The sequence below is a fragment of the Natator depressus genome, chromosome 7 (genome assembly GCF_965152275.1).
Source record: "Natator depressus isolate rNatDep1 chromosome 7, rNatDep2.hap1, whole genome shotgun sequence".
Lineage (NCBI taxonomy): Eukaryota > Metazoa > Chordata > Testudines > Cheloniidae > Natator > Natator depressus.
Window position 1 is genome coordinate 117,816,770 of NC_134240.1, and position 7,603 is coordinate 117,824,372.

At 45.5% G+C, this 7,603-nt stretch overlaps 1 long non-coding RNA gene across 1 annotated transcript in view; it reads left to right on the top strand.

The window, feature by feature from the left end:
- Positions 1-5,922, top strand: part of LOC141991182 (uncharacterized) — a 29,351-nt gene extending 23,429 nt beyond the window's left edge. The window contains exon 5 of the long non-coding RNA XR_012640344.1: positions 5,369-5,922. This is a non-coding gene — a long non-coding RNA (uncharacterized LOC141991182). The remainder of the gene's footprint in view (positions 1-5,368) is intronic.
- Positions 5,923-7,603: the final 1,681 nt, after the last annotated feature.

Genomic DNA, 7,603 nt, shown 5'->3' on the forward strand with positions numbered 1-7,603 from the left:
CAGGAGTCAAAGGAGCTGCATCTAAGTTACACCAGTCACTGAGAACACAATCAGTAAGAAGGTGCCATTTTTACAAACCAACTTCTCCGATTGTAATATCATATTTTAAAGACAAAAAGCAGGATACCCCTTCCACCCACCTTCTGATGAGTGCAATTGAGATGGCTGGACTCTCCTTTATTAGCTGCTGGGGCTCAAACAAAACGCTTCTCAAACCAACTCCATCTGAATGTTGCATTTTGTAATCCCTGCATCTCCATGATGTGTCCATGCAAGCACACCATGGCAATGATTGATCGATTCTCAATATTCCATCACTTATGATATTTCCAAGGTAAACAACTTCCTTCTCCATTGGGAAATAATATCCAAGCTAAATCAGATTGCAGGGTAAAGTCAGAACGAAGAAAGTTCGCCTCCCCTGTATTAATCTTAAACTGTTTATGATAGATCGAGATATTGATTCTCTGAATCTAATGAGAATAGTGTGGTCTGAAATAACTTTAATTGATAAGGGAGGAGATAAAAGAACCAGCCCCTTGGAGATTTGTATTTTATAAAGGAACAAAATACTCAGCAGTAACGCATTTCAAACCCATGTTGGGGTGGAAGAAATCTCGGCTCGTGCTCTGAATGTTAAGGAGCATATATGGGGGCTCTGCCGCATTTTGAAACCAAGATAGGCAGCTGGGTTTTAAAAACAAAAACCCACAACCTCTGCACATTGAGAGCATTGTGGAAAGCCCAGCCATGAATGAGATGCAATGGGAGATGTTGAGCCTGATTCACATTACACTAAAACCACTCTGGCCATGTAAAGGGGCCTTAATGGGTAGTGAGTTCCGGTTACACTGTAACTGCCAGAGCAGTCTATAGGGACCTGTTGGGTGCTCGGCTCTTTTGAAACTCTGACCTTTAGAAACAATAAAGAGGTGATAGGCCGAAGAACTGGATGGCTCAGGAACTGGTAATGGAGCTACACAGTCACTCAGTCTAGGATACAAGAATGAATACAGCCCAGGTCCACGGGACCATAAGTTGTAACCGATCTGTTGACCTGCCTGAAGCAAGTTGATAGCCTCCTTCCAATTTCCAGTGGATGGTGGCCCACACCAAAGAGGCATTGACTAGTCCCTTCTCAGCATCCTCAGCTGGAGGTCAAGGAACAAACGGAGCTGGAGATGCCATTATGTCCGCTCCTCCTAAATGTGACCCATGCAGATCAGGATTGGAGCTCTGCATGGCTGCTGCTTGCACTATGCACAAGTGAATGATTTCCAGCCTCCTCCAGGGCTGTCACTCTGGCACCACTGCTAACATGCAATTTGTTGGGGACCAACTCCCCCTTTGGGTTGAAGGCAAGGTGCACTCTCCACACACCTGCTTCTATTCCTCCTCCTGCGAAGGCTCTGTGCTGTAGAACGATGAGTGGAACTAGAAACAGGTTCAGAAGGGGACCTAAGCTTGGTGGGACACCACAGGCTCAGAAATGCAAGTTGGGGCCAGGGGTTTCTATCACACAAACTCCAGAACCTCAACATGTAACCCTAGCCTCTCAGCATGCGCCATAAGGATCTGCCTCCTGCAACTCTGCCTGCTATGGCACTCCCAGTCCAGAAACACGTACCGCGGCCACCATACCTCCAACCTGAGGGAAGTCTCACCTGAGCCCATCGTAACGTGGGTGGCAGGACAGAGGAGTGGTTTGCTTCTTCCGCATTCCCATCCCATCCCCGTGCTGTGAGCAGGAAAGCAGGGCTGAGAATTCAGTTCTCCTAGATACTAGACTACATGGTCCATTTCTGTCCCTGCTTGGACACGGTCTAGCTGACTCCACAAACCTTGCATCTCTACTCCACTCCCTTCAGGTGAGCACTCCCCATTTAAAACTACATTTGAAAACACCTCTCTGCCTTGCCAATATTGCAATTTCCCTCCCCCTTATTTGTCCCAATCCTGCACCAGTGAATGGCAATGTTCCCTTTGACTTAACCTCAAGCAGCATAGGATCTAGTGCCCTCTGGATTTTCAAGAATTTCAAAAGCCAAATTCTGCTCCCACTGAAGTCAGCGGTAAAACTCCAACGGACATCCATTGTATGGAGTATTGTTCTGGCCATATAGGTCCCGGGATATGAGAGAGACAAGGTGGGTGAGGTAATAACTTTAATCCAATAAAAGATATTACCTCACCCACCTTGTCTCTTTAATATCCTGGGACCAAGATAGCTACAACACTTCATACAACAATGGAAGATATCAAATTTTGCCATCTGAAATGGAAACTCCATAACATGAAGAAAAAGGAATCAAAACTTAACAGCAACACCGACTTCCAAAGCAAATTCAAGAAACAAAACATCATCCCCAGATGCTTCACCATCTATAGCCCTCTGACTACTACATACAACTCCAAATATGCTGAAGAACAACTCTGCAGAAGGACTTCAGGAAAAAAAACTGAGGAACCACTTACTGCACCTCAGATAAGAACATAAGAATGGCCACACTGGATCAGACCAAAGATCAATCTAGCCTAGTATCCTGTCTTCTAACAGTGGTCAATGTCAGGTGCCCCAGAGGGAATGAACAGAACAGGTAATCGTCAAGTGATCCATCCCCTGTCGCCCATTCCCAGCTTCTGGCAAACACAGGCTAGGGACACCTGGCTAATAGCCATTGATGGACCTGTCTTCCATGAATTTATCTAGTTCTTTTTGAACCCTATTATAGTCTTGGTACTCCAAGTATTCCAGAAGGGACCATCTCAAACAAGAAATGACCAGGAAACCTACCTGGAAATCATGCAAGAAACCCAAAACAACTGTCAAAGCAGAAGTTGGTCCAATACAATATATTACCTCACCCACCTTGCCCACCCACACATAGACATCCGTGAGAGCTGAGTTAGGTTAAGACCAAAGTGCTTTAGAATATCCCAGCCTGAGTCTTTAATTACATTATTTCACCCTGCATTGCCTTTCTCAATGCTCTTGGCAGAAAAGATGCTACGTAGATTATTAGTCATAGCAAGGCATGAGTTCCAAAAAAATCCCTTTGAAAAAACCAAGGCAGTTGAATTATATGGAAGACATTAATTCACCTAGAAAGAACAGTGATGCTTTTTTGACTAGCTATGGCTTGCTCATGAACTCTGATTAATTCCTGTCCTTTTAAGTCACAATCTTCTAAATCTGCTCCCTCTTGCCTTCCTCCATCCCTCAACCACAAAAAAAATTGTTGCTCAAAGGTTTTCAGATTTTTTTAAAAAAAGATCAGTGAGGAAAAACCGTTTCTCAGTGGTTGGGAGAAAGGCACATGTTTCGTTGGAGACAAGAGAGATAACAAGGTTCTCATAATGTTTGCTGACCTGAAAAGAAAACACTGCATTTACAGTAGTGTGAAGGGAATCTGTTCAACTACTTCATTTTCATTTGATTCCCCTGTAACGTTAAGAATATACCCCTTTATGTGTCCCAGATCAGATGCCATTCCACATCAGAGACATGCTGAGGCACAAAGGGCATTGTCATGCCCCATTAAGTGTTAGTGGACTTTTCTCAACCAATTCAAGTATTTAAAAACTCCATGGAAAACACATTAATCAAGCAGATCCTCAGTTGTATAAAATGATGACATTTTTAAATGTACCATATTTAATATGAAATGGGCTGTCAAGCAGCCCAGACATGCTAGATTGGCATAGTCCATTGAACTTCTAGCCTTATGAATAATAGCTGAAAGCACTGACTTTTATGTGTGAGTGTGTACACACACACACACACACACACACGTTCCTGTCTCTATAAAAAAATTAAAAGATAAGACTTAAATATAGCACCGATTGCTGAATTCAGCATAGATTGTAATCCGAGCAGCCTCATAAAGCCTGGTTCAGAACAGAATAAGACTGATTTGCCTATGTGAGAAAGCCAATATATATATTTACACGCTTCATAAAATTTATGGTGCATATTTTAAAATAGATGTGACAAAGGCATTTGCGATTTACAAAGGGGCTACTTTTCATGATCTTGCAAAGATATAAGCGGCAGGAGGTGTTCCAGTTATGAATTAAACAGCACAGATCCACTGGCGGACGGGAATGGGGAATGATTCGCTTTGAACGTCGGGTCCATGCGGGGATGGATAATGTGAAACAACACAGTGCCACAAACATCTTTCAAGTGTATATAAGTAATCAAGATTGAGGTGGAAGGCATTAGGTGCAAATTAATGACTAGCCTAAAACTTAACTGTCCTTTTCTGTGTCGTGCTCCATCATCCTCTCCCTACTGGTCATTAATCCCTACAGAAGCTCCCTTCTCTTCCTTGATTGCTGCTGCTGGAAGCTAATATGGAAATCAGCTATTTCTGGACTATCCTCAGTATGTGTTAGATATATGCACACATCAGGATCCCAGGGAACCGCCCCCCCCCCCCATGTCTGATCTCCTCAGAGCTCAGATGGGAAATACGGATAGGAAACCAGTAAGGAATATCCTGAAGCTGCACAAAGTGGTGCTGGTTTTTTCATAGTGGGGGGCTCTCCCTTCCAAGTTAGGACCTCAGCATGTGTATGCACACAAGGTCAGATTCTGATCTCAGTTATACAGGTGTAAATCCACTGGACTGACTCCACATTTACACCCACATAACAAAGCAGAATTTGGCCCATCCTCTGCCCAGGGAAGTTCTAAAGCTAATGATATGCCATTCCAGTTTATGACTCACACACGCCAGGGTAACAGGTAACTCCCTGCAGGGCATCAATGGAGTTAGCCCTGCAAAAATTCTCCCCACTGAAGTATTCCAGATGTACACCAGCGGGAGTTCAGAATCTGGATCCAGCAAGACAAGGCTAGCTTGTACGCTAGGCTAGGAAGGAGTGAGCTTAGCTGAGGGGAAGGTAAATAAGGAAAAGTCATCAACTGGAGGGTTCAAGATAAAGCAGCCCCTCAAGCTTATCTGACCCCCTCCTGCCGCCATGGTGGGCACATTAAGCTCCTTTTGCACACCAGCTGACAGTGACGCTGCTTTCCATGTCCATCCGTTGTTATACCAGCTTCCATCCAACAGCGATCTCGTGCGCCACCCACTGCTGCACAAAGCATTTCACAAAACCAACATGTGAAACCAGCATTTCTTTTCATGGGGCTTGCAGGCCCTTCAGTGTTTCAAACTCCTCGGGGTGCTCTCATTTGAAAGGTACAGAATAGACGCTGACTACGAGGGAGCTTGTCTGGTGAGCCCAACTTGCTGCAAAGATAAAATACATGTAGGCTTTCGGGAAAGTAGTGCCACTTTAAGACTGCTCAGGGATGGAGGGAACATGATGGAATATCTGCTCTTCTCTCCCTTCACTACAGCTGAATACCGGATCAGCCTGCGGCCCAGCTACCAACCTGGCCAACACATCCCAGACGAAGAGATCTTGCAGAAGCGTGAAGCTATTAAGAGCAGTAGACGAAACACATAGGTACTGTACCAGAGCAGTAGCTCAGTGAAGGCCCCTCAGGCACGAGAGACATCGCTCGATGGATTGACCAGCTGAGCAGAGACAGAAAGAACGTTTGGATGCTACCAAGGTCTGCGTCTCTCCTCACTGGCATCACAGGAGCATGGGATTTGCCATGTGAGATCAAGACAGTTGGGCCATCAACATCACTACCTTGCCCCCAGTAATGGCCAATGCCAGATGCATTAGACGATGATGAGACCCATCTCGTAATGCAGCAAATCAGTTGTGCAATGCTGTATATGGAAAAGAATATTTCTTCAGGTCCCCGTGACAATCAGCTAACACCAGATTCCCCCTATGTTAGCCTGCCTGATTATAAATGTCCTGGGTTGTAGAAGGATGCAACCATTTGAAGTCCAGATGTAGTGTTTCCCCCCAATGTCCTGCCCCAGTGAATTCTGCAAGCTGAGAACACACCCTCTCTTCTCCCAGACAGTGGTGAAGATCATGAGTGATGCCTGTGAAATCAAGGGAGCTACACTGGTGTAAAACCCAGGGACTGATTCTCTCCTGCTCTGCACCTTGTGTATTCATTGACACCAGTGCAAAGTGAGTGTGACATGCCACTCTTCTGATCGAGTGGCGTTTTCCACTCAGTGGTATAAATGACTGCACAACCAAAGAACCATTCCCCACATGGATAGAAGAGGAGAATTAGGCCACCGTCGGAAGGAGAAGTGATTTGCCTACAGTTTCACTGGATGATACTTATTCTATTCTGGGACAGAGTCAACAGGATAAAAAACTAAGAGATCATCCTCTCTGACCAGACCACAGCCTCCCAAAAAGCCAGTCCCCATGAAATCAAGCCAGGCTCCAGCCTGATGTTTATTTCTGTTTAGGCTTTTTTTTTTTTTTCTTAAGTTGTGATCCTGGTGCCTCTCCCTTCTACAAAAGGCCTTTATTCACTGCTGTCCCTCTTTAGTGCTGGCGGAGCTCATTCTGCTGCTATCCTTCAAGCTAAATCATGGGACTCTGCTCTTTCAAGGTGGGGAGGAGAGGAGATTGTTTGATTTAGGAAATTGGGCCCCTTACTCAAATTGCAGGGGCTACATGCAGGATTTTCCTATTGGCTGTGGGAAACAAGAAGTCAAGTTAGAGAGAGAGAGAAACTCCTTCTAGTACAGATATAGAACACAGCACCATTAGGCAAATGATTATTACGGTTAGTATTTCGGTAGCATCTGGAAATCACAACTGGGGCCCCACTGTGCTAGGTGCGGTACAAACGCATTGTTAGAGACAATTCTTCCCCCAAAAAGCTCACAAATGAAACAGAGACAACAAATGGTAAGAGGAGAAACAAAGGTGGGATGCCTTGCCCAAGGTTACACAGCAGGACAGTGGCAAGGCTAGGAACAGAGCCCAGGTGCTCTGTATTAGTATATAGGTCTGTTTGTTAGCCTGGGATAGAATTTTGGGTTTGACTTTGTGAGACTCATCTACCAAACTGTGTAAACAAGGGACAAAGACACTGTGATGTTGCTTCTGCCTTATCAGCTGGATTTGTTAGTACAATGGGAACAGATAAGAGCAGTTAAAGTGTTACTTTAAGATTGCCTCAACCCTTGTGTAAGGACGCCTTCGCTTGCCCTCGCGCAAAGCAGTCAGAGACCTCCTCCAAGTGCAATCAGGAGTGCTTCTTTTATTCACAGTGTCAGCTCCCACCACCTTCCATTTACAGACAGTTATGGACCAGGGGGACAGCAAACTTCTCCAGCCAACAGGGATGCACAGCCTGGGATGACTCCCTTTTCTTCCTGCCAGCTTTATATAGCCCCCTGGCTAATAAGGCCCGCAGGTGCTCCTCTTTCACCAATTAAGCATGGCATACTCAGCCAGCCCCAATTAATCCTCCTTAATTGGAGCTGGGTTAACAGGGGCCTGGCTCAGAGCCTCCTGGCCAGCACTCTGTTACATGCCTTCCCCTTAAGAACTGCAAGGTCTGGCCAACCTCAGCTCCTCTGCTCAGGGGGCTTCTCTGGGTAAGTTCCCTGCTCTTGGCCAGGTGATCCCCAGCATCCTCTCCTTGGGTTTTCTCCATCCCCCTCCTGCAAAATGTACACTGGTCAGGGAGTGGCTG